This window comes from Hypanus sabinus, chromosome 8 (assembly GCF_030144855.1).
Source record: "Hypanus sabinus isolate sHypSab1 chromosome 8, sHypSab1.hap1, whole genome shotgun sequence".
NCBI classification, from domain to species: domain Eukaryota; kingdom Metazoa; phylum Chordata; class Chondrichthyes; order Myliobatiformes; family Dasyatidae; genus Hypanus; species Hypanus sabinus.
The window spans coordinates 51,336,298-51,353,302 of record NC_082713.1 but is presented as its reverse complement, the minus strand read 5'-3'; the positions used below and the strand labels follow the sequence as shown (position 1 = coordinate 51,353,302).

The 17,005-nt window shown below is 42.5% G+C and overlaps 1 long non-coding RNA gene across 1 annotated transcript; it reads right to left on the bottom strand.

Annotated features, from left to right (window-relative positions):
* Window positions 1-9,748: 9,748 nt before the first annotated feature.
* Window positions 9,749-16,227, bottom strand: LOC132397736 (uncharacterized). The gene is made up of 3 exons (XR_009513433.1): window positions 16,092-16,227; window positions 12,706-12,847; window positions 9,749-9,982 (listed from the first exon to the last, which is right to left on the bottom strand). It is a non-coding gene; the product is annotated as an uncharacterized LOC132397736 (long non-coding RNA).
* Window positions 16,228-17,005: the final 778 nt, after the last annotated feature.

Here is a 17,005-nt window from a genome sequence, read left to right as displayed (position 1 = left end):
TTTATGGAATCTCTTGTGTTCTCTGATAGGTGTTCAATTCACTTCTCTATATATCCATTCCCTCCACCACAGATATGGTATTGCCATCGTAAGCACTATTTACATATTGTGTGACAACAACCTGCCAACACTTCTTTGGCTTCATCACACTCCTACTGTCTTCAAGGTTCAGGGGAATTGATGTCTACTGGACTTTCTAATTATCATTGTGAAAGCTCATGTCCATCTTCTTAAGGCAAGTAAAAGATGGGTACTAACTGTTGCCTTTGACAATGCTGGCCCCATCCAATGTATGATAGAGTAAGAATAGTCAGTTTTCAAAGTATCGATTCTTCCAAAGGTTTAGCTGCTGGGAATGAGCATCCTTAACAATGAGTTTCAGCAGATTACAACACTTTGAATGGCATTACAATCTAGCTTGATCCTGATCTGTGGTAATGTCCACATATACACACGTGCTTTTTTTTTAACTGGAGGTCAATAGTTAGAGATCAGTAGTGGATATTTCTTTCAGATTTCCTCTCTAAGCCTACAGATACTTAGGTCAATTATAACAACAAGCTGTTATCCAAATGAGTTCAATTGATTCAGCTCATTGCGTTACTTTCATTAAAGTGATAACATTACTTGGGATCCAAGTACATAGCTCCTTGCAAGTGACTTCTTGTGTCGATAAGGGAGGCTTACGGAATGCTTGCTTTTATTAGTTCAAACATCAGGAGGTTACGTTGCAACTTTATAAAACTCTGGTTAGGCCACAGCTGGAGTATTGTGTACAGTTCTGGTGGCCCCATGATAGGAAGGACGTTGAAACTTTGGAGAGAGTGGAGGAGAAGTTTACCGGGACACTGCCTGGTTTAGAAGGCTTGTGCTATCTCAAGAGGCTGGATGAACTTGAGTTGTTTTCTCTGGAGTGTCAGGGGCTATCTGATAGAGACTTATAAGGTTATGAGAGGCAGAGATAAAGTGGACAGAGAGTATCTGTTTCCCAGGCTTAAAATTTCTAATACCAGAGGGCATAGATTGAATGTGAGAGGGAGTAGGTTCAAAGGGGATATGAAGGGTAAGTTTTTTACTTGGAGTTATGGATGCCTGGAATGTACTGCCTGGTATGTTGGTAGAGGCAAATACATTAGAGGCTTTTAAGGGATGTTTGAATAGGCACATGGATGGGGCGATATGGACATGGTGTTTGAGTGTTTTTAACTGATCTTTTTAGCTGATCTTAGCACAGCATTGTGGGCCAAATGACCTGATCCTGTGCCTCTTCTATAGCCAAATGACCTCTTCTATGTTCTTTTTAACATAGTTAGCAAAGAGGAGTTCCATATACAGAGATACAAATAAATAAATATATATTATATATACACATACACATTCACACCCATAATCCTTGTACCTATATACCGTATATATAAATATTTGTGTAGTTTCCTCGCTGTTAACTCACTATTGTTTCTGAGAACCTGGCTGATTCAGTTACCCTGCAAATAGTTGCTTTATTGAACTGCACTGAGTTTAGAGAAGAGCAATTAATGCAGATGCTGTGTGATGAGTGGCAGCACTAGCTTGCAAACTGAGTGGATCCTACAATGCTCAAGGCGTAGGAACGAGGTAGTGTTCTGTGGAAGGAGGGAATACACGGAGGAAACTCCAGTGACCAGCTGCGGTCACTCATTCTATTTTGAAACACTTGGAGCACACTCTGCACTTAAAGGCTGAGTTCTACCAGGCAGATGACCCAAATAGTTCGTGTCTTGGCAATTCCTTTGATCTAAGCAGCATTAAACTTGGCTCTGATAGAAATATGCTAATTGCTTAGGGAAAAAAAGAGCTACACTGAAAATACAGGTAAACTCCAACGGAGTGTAATATAAACTGTATATACACCCAGAGGCCACGGGTACCTAATACAGTGGCCGCCGAGTGTATGTTCATGGGCTTCCGCTGCTGTAGACCATCCACTTCAAGGTTTGACGTGTTGTTCATTCAAAGATGCTCTTCCGCACACCACTGTTGTAATGCACGGTTATTTGAGATACTCCCGCCTTCCTGTCAGCTTGAATCAGTCTGGCTGTTTTCCACCAACCTCGATCATTAGCAAAGCATTTCCCCCCACCAAAACACTGCTCACTGGATGCTTTGTGTTTCTCACACCATTCTCTGTAAACTCTAGAGACTGCTCTGTGTTAAAATCCCAGGATATCAGCAGCTTTCAAAATAATCAAAGCATCCCATCCAACATCAACCGCCAAAGTCAATAAGATCACTTTTCTTCCCCATGCAGACATTTGGTCTGAATGACAACTGAACCTCTGACCCATGACTGCATATTTTTAAGCACTGAGTTGCCGCTACATGATTGGCTGATTAGATAATTGCATTGACAAGATATCCAGGTGTACCTAATAAAGTGGCCACTGAGGGCATATTCAGCCTCTGACTATATTGTCATGTTGCTTCACCTGGAAAGGATAGGGCAATTCTGGAACATTCCACCACAAGATAAACAAAACTTTCAGCTGTTCTATTCTGTATATCATTCAGAAAGTTTTAAAATAGAAAACGTTCTACTGAGTGAATAGATTCATTCATAATTTCTCCTCTCCAATTCTCCCCTAACATTCAGGTCTTTTAAATAGTCAAAGATAATAACAATACTGTAGACACAAGTCCTATGCCGCATGCAACTTTATCATTGTATCTGTACCTCACTGTTCTTGTGCAATAGAAAGTAAACTCGACTTGAGGTTCAGTTAGACCTTTGATGAGAGATAAAGTTGAGTTTCACATGGAAGGCAAGGGAAGCCCTAATGTTGCTTTCACATTTCCGTACAGGTGAGGGAGTGGACAGACAGGAAATCCCTGGATATATAAACTTTCTCAGCAGGTTTCTTTGAAAAGCAATTTTCATAATTTTTATCTCTTTATATCAGTAACATTAAAGGACAAGAAGATGTTGACATAAAAACAACTGTGTAGTTTCCAGTTAGATCTGCATAATGAAGATGCAAATATTTACACAAATTATATTTACACAAATTATGCAATTCTATGCCAAGAAATGAAATATATATTCTTCCTACTATTCTGATGCCTTGGTAGAGAAATATACAGTGTAGTGTAACTGAAATACTGAACTTTGTTTGATTTTCAACCACTGATATCAAAAGTAGCAAGGACCATGCGAAAACTGATTGGGTTATAAAAGAGAAAAATTTGTCATAGTTCACAGTCTTGATTGTTATCCGGCAATTCCTTAGAAAATTACACCAGTGTAATATTTTAAAAATGAACAGGCTACAATGCAATGCACTATGGGAAAACTGTCTTCTTCAGTTCACATTGATTTGAACCAATCACCACTTTCTTCCCAGTGATGCGGACATGTTCTGGTACTCTTAACATTACCTCTCTTAGGTAACATCATTTTAGCATTTCTTTTGGCTCTTCTGAGCAATTTTATCCCCTAATCTAAGAAAGGATATACTGGCATTGGAGAGGATTCAGTTGAGGTTCACAAGAATGGTCCCAGGAATAAAAGGGTTAACATATGAGGAGCATTTAATCTCTGGGCCTATGCTCACAAGAGTTTACAGGCATGAGTGGGAGACCTCACTGAAACATGTTGAATAATGAAAAGTTTAGGTAGAGTGGACAGAGAGAGTACGTTTCCTATAGTGGGGGAGTCTGGGAAAAGAGGGACAGCTTCAGAATATAAGGACACCCCTTTAGAAGAGAGATATATCCAACACACACACATAGATATATAGGATAACATTATTCAAGGGAACACTTGCTTAGGGTGGCATGGTTGTGTAGTGGTTAGCACATCACCTTACAGTACAGTGACCTGAGTTCAAGTCCTGCCACTGTCCAGAAGGAGCAGTTTCCTCCAGGAGCTCCTGTTTCCTCACAAGGTCGACAGATGTACCAGTTGTAGATTAATTTGTCATTGTAAATTGCCCCATGATTAAACACAGAAACATAGAAAACCTACAGCACAATTCAGAGCCTTCGGCTCACAGAGCTGTGCCGAACATGCCCCTACCTTAGAAATTACCTAGGGTTACCCATAGCCCTCTATTTTTCTGAGCTCCATGTACCTGTCCAGGAGTATTTTAACAGACCCTATTGTATCCGCCTCCACCACCGCCGCTGGCAGCCCATTCCATGCACTCACCACTCTCTGCGTAAAAAACTTACCCCTGACATCTCCTCTGTACCTAATTCCTAACACCTTAAAACTATGCCCTCTCATGCTAGCCAATCCAGCCCTGGGGAAAAGCCTCTGACTATCCACACGATCAATGTCTCTCATCATCTTGTACACCTCTTTCAGGTCACCTCTCATCTTCCGTTGCTCCAAGGAGAAAAGGCCGAGTTCACTCAACCTATTCTCATAAGGCATACTCCCCAATCCAGGCAACATCCTTGTAAATCTCCTCTGCACCCTTTCTATGGCTTCCACATCCTTCCTATAGAGAGGCAACCAGAACTGAGCACAGTACTCCAAGTGGGGTCTGACCAGGGTCCTATATAGCTGCAACATTACTCCTCATCTCTTAAACTCAATCCCATGATCGATGAAGGCCAATGCACCATATGCCTTTTTAACCACAGAATCAACCTGTGTGGCAGCTTTGAGTGTCCTGTGGACTCGGACCCCAAGATCTCTCTGATCCTCCACACCGCCAAGAGTCTTACCATTAATACTATATTCTGTCATCATATTTGACCTATCAAAATGAACCACCTCACACTTGTCTGGGTTGAACTCCATCTGCCACTTCTCAGCGCAGTTTTGCATCCTATCAATGTCCCATTGTAACCTCTGACAGCCCTCCATACTATCCACAGCACCTCCAACCTTGTGTGATCAGCAAATGTACTAACCCATCCCTCCACTTCCTCATCCAGCTCATTTATAAAGATCACGAAGAGCAGGGGTCCCAGAACAGATCCTTGAGGCACACCACTGGTGACCGACCTCCATGCAGAATATGACCCACCTACAAACGCTTTGCCTTCTGTGGGCAAGCCAGTTCTGGATCCACAAAGCAATGTCCCCTTACTTTCTCAATAAGCCTTGCATGGGGTACCTTGTCAAATGCCTTGCTGAAATCCATACACATTAGGTTAGGATTAAATGGAGGGTTACTGGACAGTGTGGCTTGAAGGGACAGAAAGGCCTACTACTTGCTGTATCTCAATAAATTAAAAAATCCTCACACAAAAAAACCTTGCAGCTTGAAAAAAGGTGGAAGAGTGAATTTTATATGTGTCAGTATTGAAGGGACAAATTTGGCTGATGATAAAGGAAAATAGCTGCGAGGCACCATTGCAGGGGGAAACAGAAACAGAATCCAGTCTCACATTCAGATACTCCACAAAGTGATCCCTTGATAAGGAAAAACTGCATGCAAAAAAATTCCCAAATTATATTTCACATTTGTGCCCAAGAGGAGGCAAAACATATTCTGTAGCTGATCAATGGCATAAGGTGCTTGGGTTAGGGAAGTTGATTTTGATATTCCATTGCTTTATCATCAGTTATATTCTTCTTCAGAGTTGAGGATTTTTTCCAATTTGGACATTTGATGAATGGAAAGTCCAGTGACGATGGAGCTAAATATTACTCTGTGGAACCCTAACAGTTATCTCCTATGCTGAAGTGGCTTTCATTGGACGGGGTATGATTCCAGATGATATTGAGTATTCCTTTGCTTCACAAACACTTATACTTGGGCTCCTTGATGCCAAATTCAGCCAAATGCTGCCTTGATGTTAAGATAAGGAAGAAAGTGTGGAAGGAGGAGGAGCAGGAGAGGTGGTGATCCAACCCATATGTTTGAAATACAAACTTGATAGTCCCTGGTAATCAGCGGGGCATTTTCCTTTCCATGAGGCTTAGTACCAAGAGACTTTATGGACTCAGAGTCAATGAAGAGACTCTCACTGTGCCTCTAAGTTTAGTGGGTGTTTCTCCTGGTGGTGTACCAAAGGATTGCAATGGAGGAGTTTGGCAAATGGGCGAAAAGTACGATGGTTAGCTGAATAGTATGACGTGAGCATAGTAGGATCAGACTGTATATAGAACTAGCTATATAGCCCTTCCTGTTCTCAGTTTACACATATTTTCTCAAACAGCTCTGTATGGCTTCACTAAGGTATTGAGTGTAACTCAAAATCTCCAGCTCACTGTTTACTTTTTTAATGGGAAATGGTTTAGAAGGTATTGCAGTTTCTCAAGAAGCAGCATGTGCATGAGATAATGACACCCGGTGGAAGCATGGCACTGAGATTTCCAAAGCACATTTTATACAATGTCACATTAAAAATAACTCTGGAATGGTTCCGGAGGACATGAAGATCACAAATGTCACTTTAGGCTAAGAAAGGAGGGAGAAAAAAGTCAGGAACTGATAGGTCAAATAGGCTGATTTCTGTAGTTGGCAAGATGTTCGAGTCCATTATTAAGCAAGAGGTTTGGCGTTTTTGGAGGCACACAATAAAATAGGCCAAAATCAGCATGGTGAAATCTTGCCCCAAAATCAGTTGGAATTCTTTGAGAAAATAACAAACAGGATGCACAAAGGAGAGTCGGTGCAACATATAAGGCTGCTCTACAAGATAAGAGTCCATGAGATAATGGAAAAAAATACTACTATGGACAAATCATTGGCTGACTGGCTGGAAGCAAAATGTGGAATAAGTTTTTTTTCTGGTTGGCTGCCAGTGACTAGTGGTGTTCTGCAGGAGTCGAAGTTGGGCCCACTACTTTTCAGTTATATGTTCATGATCTGGATGATGGAATTGATGGATTTGTGGCCAAGTTTGCAAATAATACAAAGATAGGTGGAAGGGGGATAGTGTTGACGAAATGGGGAGTCTGCAGAAGGACAGATAGATTGGGAGAATGGGCAAAGAAGGGATAGATGGAATACAGTGTAGGGAAGTGTATGTTCATGCGCTTTGGTATAAGGATAAAGGCATAGACTATATCCTAAACAGGGATTTTGAATTTAGCAATCAGAGTTGCAAAGGGACTTGGGATTCCTACTGCAAGGTTTCCTGAAGGTTAATTTGCAGGTTGAGTCAATAGTAAGCAAAGCAAATGCAACGTGAGCATTCATTTTAAGAGGACTGGAAAATAAAAGCCGTATGTAATGCTGAGAACATATAAAGCATTTGTCAGATGATATTTGTAGTATTGTGAGCAGTTTTGGTCCCCGTATAAAAGGAAGGATAAACTGACATTGCAGAAAGCGTGAAAGTGGTTTACAATAATGATCCTGGGCATGAAAGGGTTAAAGTGTAATCAGCATTTGATGACTATAGGCCTTTTCTTGCTGGATTTTAGAAGACTGAGAGGAGATCACAATGAAACCTACTAAATATGAAATGCCTAGATGGAGAGAGCATTGACAAGATTGTTTCCAAGTCTAAGGCCAGAGGGAACAGAATCAGAATAAAATTACATCACTTTCGAAAAGAGAAGAAGATGAATTTCTTTAGCAAGAGGGTGGTGAACTTTGTGGAATTCATTGCCACAAATAGCTGTATAGGCCAGGTCATCGGGTATATTTAAAGTGGAGGTTAATAGGTTCTTGATTATTAATGGTGTACGAAGCTATGAGCAGAAGGCAGAATGGGGTTGAGATAGAAAATAAATCAGCTGTGGTTGAATTGCAGAGCAAACTCGATGGGCTGAATGTCCTAATTGTGCTCATATGTCTTATGTTCTCAATGTTGCCATGAAAAATATTTAAAAAATGCAGCAGGCAATACATTGGTGTAGATAGAAGATTGGCTGCTCAATAGGAAACAGAAAGTAAGCATAAATAAGCAAATGCTTTTCTACTAGGCAACATGCAATGTGTGGTGTGTCACAGGGATCAGTGCTGTAGTCTCAATTTGTACAGTTTATATAAACTACTAAGATAAGGAATGAAAGTGGGGGTACGGATGCTAAATTTGCTGATGACACCTAAGTAGATAGATTAAGTTATGAGGAGGATTGAGGACAACAAAGAGATATACTGTAGATAAGTTAAGGGAGTGAGCAATCTGTCAAATGGAAAATATGAAATTGATCACTTTAGCAGTAAAAATAAGTTGAAAAAAATTCTACAGATAGATGAATGGGAAAAGATTCAACAACGAGTGCAATGAGAGAAAATGAGAAATTGTCTTTTATAGGCTAGAAAATTCGATAAGTATATTTTCAAAAAGGTGAGAACTTGCAGAGTCCAATATACTGAAGCTCTGGATACCTTACCGCATGATTCACTGAAGGTTTGTATGAAGCTACATCGAGTATTTAGTAAAACTAATAGAATTTTGTCATTTATGCTCAGGGGACTGAATCTAACTGCAAGAGGATTATATTTCAGTATATTTCAGGCTATATCTGAACTACTCTGTGTAGTTTTGGTCATATTACAGTGTCTATTAAAAGTATTCACCCCCTAGGAAGTTTTCATGTTTTAATGTTTTACAACAATAAAATCGGGGTTGTTGTGGATAGTGTGGTGGGCTGCCAGAAGTTACAACGGGACATTGATAGGATGCAAAACTGGGCTGAGAAGTGGCAGATGGAGTTCAACCCAGGTAAGTGTGAGGTGGTTCATTTTGGTAGGTCAAATATGATGGCAGAATATAATATTAATGGTAAGACTTTTGGCAGTGTGGAGGATCAGAGGGATCTTGGAGTCCGAGTCCACAGGACACTCAAAACTGCTACGCAGGTTGACTCTGTGGTTAAGAAGGCATACAGTGCATTGGCCTTCATCAATCGTGGGATTGAGTTTAAGAGCCGAGAGGTAATGTTGCAGCTTTATAGGACCCTGGTCAGATCCCACTTGGAGTACTGTGCTCAGTTCTGGTCGCCTCACTATAGCAAGGACGTGGAAACTATCGAAAGGGTGCAGAGGAGATTTACCAGGAAGTTGCCTGGATTGGGCAGCATGCCTTATGAGAATAGGTTGAGTGAACTTGGCCTTTTCTCCTTGGAGTGACCAAGGATGAGAGGTGACCTGATAGAGGTGTACAAGATAATGAGAGACATTGATTGTGTGGATAGTCAGAGGCTTTTTCCTCAGAGATGAAATGGCTTGCATGGGAGGACATTGTTTTAAGGTGCTTGGAAGTAGGTACAGAGAAGATGTCAGGGTTAAATTTTTTTACGCAGAGAGTGGTGAGTGCATGGAATGGGCTGCTGGCAGCGGTGGTGGAGGCGGAAACTATAGGGTCTTTTAAGAGACTCCAGGATGGCTACATGGAGCTTAGAAAAATAGAGGGCTATGGGTAAAGCCTAGGTAGTTCTAAGGTAGGGACATGTTCGGCACAGCTTTGTGGGTCGAAGGGCCTGAATTGTGCTGTAGGGTTTCTGTTTCTGTTTCTAACATTGAATCACGGTGGATTTAATTTGGGGTTTTTTTGACACCGATCAACAGAAAAAGACTCTTTTGTGTCAAAGTGAAAACAAATCTCTACAAACTGAGCTAAATTAATTATAAATATAAAACGCAAAATAACTGATTGCATAAGTATTCACTGCCCCCCCCCCACATTACCACTCATTTAATATGACACACCAAATCATCACAGGTGCAGCCGATTGGTTTTAGAAGTTACATAATTAGTTAAATGAAGATCTGTAGCGATGTACTACATACAGAGCTAGAGACAACACGCGGTCGGTAAGTCATTTCGAGACTAGTTTATTCAAACTTCGCGGCGCTGGCATCTAATCCCTAGCGCCCACCCTCTCCGGGTGGAAATGACATCAGACGTGCATCACCAACGTCTCCCCCAGCGCGCTGGCTATTTGTGAGCCGGTTCGCCTGCGCAGGAAGTGGGTCGCCACAGTTCTGGTTTTGGAGACCCGTGTTCAGTCAAGGTGCTTCCATTGATTGTAGTAAAATCACACCTGTCTCTGGAAGCTCCAACGGCTGGTGAGTCAGTATCCTGGCAAAAACTACACCATGGAGACAAAAGAACACTCTAAGTGACTCCATGAAAAGGTTATAGAAAAGCACAAGTCAGGAAATGGATACAAGAACATCTCCAAGTCACTGAATATCCCTTGGAGTACAGTTAAGTCAATCATCACGAAATGGAAAGAATGCGGCACAGCTGTAAATCTGCCTAGAGTGGGCCACCCTCAAAAACTGAGTGACCGTGCAAGAAGGGAACTAGCAAGAGAAGCCACCAAGGGACCTATGGCAACTCTGGAGGCTTCAGTGGCTGAGATGGGAGAGACTGTGCATACAACTATTGCCCAGGTGCTTCACCAGGCACAGCTTCATTGGAGAATGGCAAAGAGAAAGCCACTGTTGAAAAAAAACCATATAAATTCTTGGCTAGAATTGCCACAAGGCGTGTTAGAGATTCTGAAGTCAGCTGAAAGAAGATTTTATGGTCTGATGAAACCAAAATTGAGCTTTTTGGCCAACAGACTAAATATTATCTTTGGAGTAAGCCAGACACCTCACTTCCTCAAAAATACACCATTCCTACCTGGAAGCATGGTGGTGGCTGCATCATGCTGTGGGGATGCTTTACTGCAGCAGGTCTTGGAAGGCTTGTGAAGGTGAGGGTAAAATGAATGCAGCAAAATACAGGGAAATCCCAGAGGCAAACTTGGTGCAGTCTGTAAGAGAACTACGACTTGGGAGAAGATTTGTTTTTCAGCAAGACAATGACCCCAAGCATAAAACCAAAGTTACACAGGAGTTGCTTAAAAATATAGAACATAAAACACAGAATAGTACAGCACAGTACAGGCCCTTCGGCCCACAATGTTGTGCATACCCTTAAACCTTGCCTCCCATATAACCCCTTACCTTAAATTCCTCCATATACTTATCTAGTAGTCTCTTGAATTCACTAGCGTATCAGCCTCCACCATTGACTCAGGCAGTGCATTCCACACACTAACCATTCTCTGAGTAAAAAACCTTCCTCTAATATCCCCCTTGAACTTTCCACTCCTTATCTTAAAGCCATGTCCTCTTGTATTGAGCAGTGTTGTCCTGGGGAAGAGGAATTGGCTGTCCACTCTATCTATTCCTCTTAATATATTGTATAACTCTATCATGTCTCCTCTCATCCTCCTTCTCTCTAAAGAGTAAAGCCCTAGCTCCCTTAATCTCTGATCATAATTCATATTCTCTAAACCAGGCAGCATCCTGGTAAATCTCTTCTGTACCCTTTCCAATGCTTCCACATCCTTCCTATAGGGAGGTGACCAGAACTGGACACAGTACTCCAAGTGTGGCCCAACCAGAGTTTTGTAGAGCTGCATCATTACATCGCGACTCTCAAACTCTGTCCCTCGACTTATGAAAGCTAACACCCCATATGCTTTCTTAACTACCCTACCTACCTGTGAGGCAACTTTCAGGGATCTGTGGACATGTACCCCCAGATCCCTCTGCTCCTCCACACTACCAAGTATCCTGCCATTTACTTTGTACTCTGCCTTGGAGTTTGTCCTTCCAAAGTGTACCACCTCACACTTCTCTGGGTTGAACATCTGCCACTTCTCAGCCCACTTCTGCATCCTATCAATGTCTCTCTGCAATCTTCAACAATCCTCTACACTATCCCCAACACCACCAACCTTTGTGTCGTCTGCAAACTTGCCAACCCACCCTTCTACCCCCACATCCAGGTAGGTAATAAAAATCACGAAAAGTAGAGGTACCATAACTGACACATGTGGGACATCACTGGTCACAACCCTCAAATCTGAATGTACTCCCTCCACCACAACCCTCTGCTTTCTGCAGGCAAGCCAATTCTGAATCCACCTGGCCAAACTTCCCTGGATCTCATGCCTTCTGACTTCCTGAATAAGTGTGGAACAAAGTTAATGTCCCGGAGTGGCCAAGACAGAGTCCAGACCTCAATCCAATTGAAAATGTGTGGCTGGACTTGAAAAGGGCTGTTCACTCATGATCCCCATGCAATCTGATAGAGTTTGAGCAGTTTTGTAAAGAAGAATGGGGAAAAATTGCAGTGACCAGATGTACAAAGCTGACAGAGACCTATGCACACAGACTCAAGACTGTCATTGCTGCCAAAGGTGCATCTACTAAATTCTGACTTGAGGTGGTGATTACTCGGGCAATCAATTATTTAGTGTTTTATATTTGTAATTAATTTAGATCACTTTGTAGAGATCTGTTTTCACTTTGACACGAAGGAGTATTTTTCTATTGATCAGTGTCAAAAAAAGCCAAAGTAAATCCTCTGTGATTCAATGTTGTAAAACAATAAAAGCATGAAAACTTCCATAGGTGAATACTTTTTATAGGCACTGTAAGTAAAATATTAAGTGCTAGGTAATTCAGGAAACGTTTACTGTCCAGGGTCTCCTGCGTACAGGTTGAATTGTATCTGCTGTGAGAGGTGGCATGATTGAAACCTATAAGATCCTATCCAGTCCTGAAAAAGTGTGTTTGAAGAACAGTTCCTCTGGGACAGACTCTGGAGTCATGGCTTCAGAACATGGAGTCATCTACTAAAAGGCAGAGATGTTTTCTCATTAGTCTTCCTTTGGAACTTTTCCTTAAAGGACAATAAAAACGGTCTTTGAATATTGTTAGACGCTGATAGGTTCTTAATAAGCAAGGGGTGAAAGGTTACTACGGCTGAACAGGAAGGAGGAGCTGAGGCTACAATCAGATTACCCACAATCTTGTTAAATATTGGAGCAAACGGCCGAGTGGTCTCTTCCCGCTCTGTGCGATGATGATTACGATTTTGACATTTTCAAAATCCAAGTGCCAATTCACGGACTTTACATTGTTCCCAAACCAGTCTAGGTGAATAAAGGCTGAAAAACACCAAGGCCAAACACATTTAAAATATAAGAACATAGTAAAATGGGATAAAATAGAACTTCTGTGAGAGAACGCGGAAGGAATACAAATCAGCAGGAACACGGAAAGGCACTGAAGTTGTTTTTTTTTAAAAAAAACCTTTTTACACAACGTTTATAATCAGTCAGTTAGGAAACTCCCAATCCGGAAGTCCCCACCCCGTCTTTTCTGCTTTCATAGTTCGGGTGGGTGGATAATCCCTTTGGTTCGGCCAATTGGACGTCTGTGCAGGCCCCAGAATTTGGGCTGTGGCTTCGTTTGCGGTCTTCTGTCAGAAATGAAACACCGGCAGACGAAAACGTCTGTCGATTTTACCCCCTATTAAGTTAAATGATCTACAATTATCTGCTGCTTCTTAAATGTTATTTTAGTTTTGTCTAACACATACTTTATCCTAACTTGATCTATACTTATCATGTTAAAATTATCAGTGACCGTAACTAATCGACTTCTCTGCTCGAGGACGGTTTTAAGATTTCCATTGGGTAAAAAGTATTCTTAATGGCCGGTTTCTCAGACAATTAAAAGCCATCACAAGACTAAAACTGAGCAGGTTTATCTTTGACGATACGTGAAATTCAAACATGCTTTGCTATTGCGGTGACCTGCTCTGTTCAGTCCTGAATATGCAGCAATATTGCACAACATCGGTCAACATAGGCACGTTAACTGATCGCTTCTTATCAGGGTCTCCAGGGGGATAACCTTCAGTGGCTGCAGACGCTGGGACGGTCCTGTTGACAAACCTTACGGTGATAATAGTCTGGTGTGCAAGCTGGAGACTTTTTCATTTCGTTTACGTTCAACCTGCACACGCCGGCCTGACCAAGTCAAGGACTTAGTAAAACTTTGCGGCGGATTGTTGGCCCATTGCATCTTTATTGTGCTTGCACCGCCCTCCCCACCCGAGCAGACTGGGTCTTGTAGCTGAACAGCGTTCAGACGGCACCCGGGCTGTTTTATCGACAGCAGATTTCCTTTGCCGCTCTGCGCTCTGAAAACCCCGCGTCCGCTGCAGACGTGGGTTGGTAAGACCGGGGTGAACGTCCATAGAGACTGCACTCTTTTTTTTCCCAGCAGGTAAACGTAACCCTAACTGTGCTTGTGGTTGATTAAAAACCCCTAAAGAAGTGAAACACGGCTCAATCCGATTATTTATTTGACGTTTAACGCAGCAGCAATAGATCAAACGCCAGGATTAAATTTGACAAAGCAGCAAGTGCAGAGTCGCGGAGCTCCCGAGTTTACTGTTAGCGGACTTGGTCACCTCAAGCATTCCAGGAAACTAATGTCCAATATAGATTTCTCATGTTTGTTGCATTTGAGCCCAAGTTCCACGGCTGAAAGACGAATGTAATGGGCCGCTCCACCCTTTCCCTGGGGTCAATGCTCGTTAAAAATGAGGCCAATATAAAATAGTAGGTCAGTGTTAAAACATCACGAATTCCCTCATCCCCCGATGACCCTGTGATTTAAGTCCGACGTGATAGCATCCTTCAGGAGGATTAACCCACAGGAAGTATCCCGGACGGGGTACCTGGCGAACAACCGGCTGGAGTTCTCACCGATATCTTTAACCTCTCGCTTCGGCAGTATGAACTACCCTCCTGCCTCAAACAGGCTTCGATTATACCGGGCGCCCTAGAAGAACGTGGTTACCTGCCTCAGGATGTAACTATCACTTGCATCCTCCGTGATGAAGCGTTTTGAGAAGTTGGTGATGGAACATATAAACTGCCTGAGAAGCGACTTGGATCCTCTCCAATTTGCCAACCGGCACAGCAGCTCGACAGCAGATGTCATTTCTCTGACTCTGCGCTCAGTCTGAACAGCAAAGACACGTAAACAGGATGCTCTCCACTGACTGGAGCTCGGCAGTCAATACTACCACCCTCTGAAAACTAATCAATAAGCTTCATGTACCCCCTTGTGCAATTGAATCCTCGTTTTTTCCTCACTTGTAGACCCGAGTCAGTTTGGATTGGCAACGTCATCTCCTCCACGGTCTCCCTCAGCACAGGTGCACCACGAGGCTGTGTGCTTAGCCCCCCGCTCTACACACCAGTGAGTGTCAGGTTAAGCACTACTCCAATGCCATAGGTACGTTTGCCGACTACACCACTGTCGTTAGCCGTATCAAGAGTGGCGGCGAATCAGCATAAAGGAGGGACCATCTGTGGCTGAGTGGTGACGCAAATACAGCCTCTCACCCAAAAGACCAAGCAGATGATTATTGAGTTCAGGACGAGGATACCAGGGCTCCCTGAGCCAGTCCTCATCAGGGGAACAGAGGTGGAGAGGGTCAGCAACTTTAAATGCCTCGGTGTTATCACTTCGGAGTACCTGTCCTGCGTCCAACATGTCAGTGCCATTACAGAGAAAATATGGCACCGCCTCTCTTAGCAATTTGCGAAGGATCAGCATGCCATTTAAAACTTTGACACATTTCTATGGAGGTGTGGTGAAGAGTATAGTTACAGTTTGCATCACAGCCGAATAGAGAAACACCCATGCCGTTGTAGTAAAAAGTAGTGGATACAGCCCAGTGCCTCACGGGTGGAGCCCTTCCCATTATTAAGCACAGTTACATGAAGCGCTGTGGCAGGAAAGCGGTATCTGCCATCAAGGACCCCCAAAACCCAGGCCGTGCTGTCTTCTCGCTGCTGCTAACAGGAAGAAGGCGCAGGAACCTCACGACTCACACCACCAGGTTCATGGACAGTTATTACCCCTCAACCATCACGCAACCAAAGGGTTAACTTCACGCAACTTCACTCGCCCTATCACTGAAATAGACTCACTTTCAATGATTTTTTAACCTCATGTTCTCGTTATTTATTGTTTACTATCATTTCTCTCTTTTTTGTACTTGCACAGGATGTTTTGCTTTGCGATTGGTTGTTGCCCGTCCTGTTAGGTGCGGTCTTTCATTGATTCTATTGTGTTTCTTGTATTTACTGTGATTGCCCGCAAGAAAATTAAACTCAGGATTATATATGGAGACATGTATTTACTTTGCTAAAAAAATTACTTTGATCTTTGTTCTCTATTGGGATTAAGTGAACAGCAGAATGCTAACAATTGAATCTAGCAGCCAGTGGCGTATTCCTGTAATTTTGTGATTTGTTTTGCCAACACAACCCAAATCTTGTTTTTTTATATTAGGTCTGCAATAAAGGACCTATCCATAACACTTACCTCGCAATGATATAATTCACGGGAACTTTGCGTGAATACTGTCATTGACTGTGCGCGGTACTTCTCCCGGAACAGCTCCCTCTGTTGGTGCAACAGTCAGCGTCCACGGCTGAGAGGACGATCAGGACATGCCAAGTCTCGTTGGAGGCATTGCACAGTAGTGGCCTCTAACGCCCCCAGGAGATCTGTTCTGCCATGTCAAAGAAAAATGGAGCGGAGCACGCCGGGCCTCCGATCGATCGTCCCTTCTACACTTTTTCTTCGGTGTCGCAATTAAAGAATCCTGTAATTATTTTGTTTAAAACGGTTTAAGACTTCACTTTAATAGCTAAATTACTTAATTTGTTCTGCACAAATTATCTCACGGTTTCAGTGACCAGGTTGCTGGTCCTGCCTCTGAAGTTTGCATATTTTCTCCCTGGCCATGAGGGTTTCCTCCTACATCTCAAACATATGTGGGTTGGTAGGTTAATGACTTACTGTAAACTAGTGTGTAAGTGAGTGATAGAATATGGGGAGTGTTGAGGGGCACGTAAGGAGCATAAAATAGGATTAGTGTTCATGAGAACCTAATGGGTCAAATAGCTTGTTGCCGTGCTGTGTTATTTGGTGACCTCTCTATCTCCAACAATTCACTGATTCAATCATAGTGACCTCAATGATATCATGCTCTGTTGCTCTGAGTCCTTTTGACACTACATACCCCCATTCCAGGGCACTGCAAGTTTACATACACTACATACCCCTTTACTTCCTTCCACTTCTATACCTCAAATTTCCCTGTCCAATACTGATGCACCATAATATTTCCTGTGAGTAAACTTGTGCATAGTGGATTGTTGTTTAAGATTGCAGATTCAGGTAGGCAAAGAGTATACCAGACTCTGAAACATGAAGCATTTAATCAAAATTAG